General features: G+C 34.3%; 1 non-coding gene across 1 annotated transcript; it reads right to left on the bottom strand.

The window, feature by feature from the left end:
* Nucleotides 1-1,133: 1,133 nt before the first annotated feature.
* Nucleotides 1,134-1,214, bottom strand: TRNAL-AAG. The gene has a single exon. It is a non-coding gene; the product is annotated as a tRNA-Leu (tRNA).

Here is a 1,214-nt window from a genome sequence, read left to right as displayed (position 1 = left end):
TAGTCCCTGAGTGTTGGTCATGCTCACTTTTCGTCCCTAAGTTATCATTGGTGTTGCACTTTTCGTCCCTGAGTTATAGAGTAATTGTAGAATTTGCCCCTGAGTGTTGTTTATGCTCACTTTGCATCCCTAAGTTATCATTTGCGTTGCACTTTTCGTCCCTGAGTTATACTAAAATTGCAATTTTTGTCCCTAATCACTACTACATAAATGGTATACTATGTCACTTAATAGACGGGTGTTTTTTAAATAACCAACGTCTTATATATTTTGTTATACTACGTAATTTAACAGACAATGGGTTTCTAAATAACCGCCGTATATAACTTAATTAATTTTTCTTTACGTCATACACTTTAAATAACCACCGGCGGTTTTTTTACACATACACGACAATTTTCGAAGTGTCGCGCGTGTAAGTGATTGCCGTTGTAAATATACACTTTCTACGACGGTTTTGGAAATCATCGTGTATATTAACTATATACGGTGACGTAGTATAAGTGTATAACACAATATATTACACAACGGTTATTTAAAAAGTGACGTAGTATACCATTTATGTAGTAGTGATTATGGGCGAAATTTACAATTTTAGTATAACTCAGGGACGAAAAGTGCAACGTCAATGATAACATAAGGACAGAAAGTGAACATGACCAACACTTAGGGACGAATCCTACAATTACATTATAACTCAGGGCCGAAAAGTGCAATGCCAACGATAACTTAGGGACAAAAAGTGAGCATGACCAACACTTAAGGACGAATTCTACAATTACCCTATAACTTAGGGATGAAAAGTGCAATTTTCCCTAATAATAATAATAATAATAATAATAATAATAATAATAATAATAATAATAATTATTGAAATTATATGTTTGTCGCCTAATCGTGTCCATCCAATTTTTCTGTTCAAAGGTATGCACTGACATCGTGAAAATATAATAATACGGAGTATAATAATTATTGAAATTATATGTTTGTCGCCTAATCGTGTCCATCCAATTTTTCTGTTCACAGGTATGCACTGACATCATGAAAGTAAGTTTCACTGCAAATTTTGTTCGCATGTTAAACCATAAATCCATAATGCACTCATTGTCTCCAAAAGCTTAAAAATATTTTGTTGTTGAGAGTGGGATTTGAACCCACGCCCTTTCAGACCAGAACCTTAATCTGGCGCCTTAGACCAACTCGGCCATCTCAAC

This window comes from Ipomoea nil, unplaced genomic scaffold (genome assembly GCF_001879475.1).
Source record: "Ipomoea nil cultivar Tokyo-kokei standard unplaced genomic scaffold, Asagao_1.1 scaffold3199, whole genome shotgun sequence".
Classification (NCBI taxonomy): Eukaryota; Viridiplantae; Streptophyta; class Magnoliopsida; order Solanales; family Convolvulaceae; genus Ipomoea; species Ipomoea nil.
Note: the sequence above shows the minus strand (reverse complement) of the source record. Positions and strands in the feature narration are given on the sequence as shown.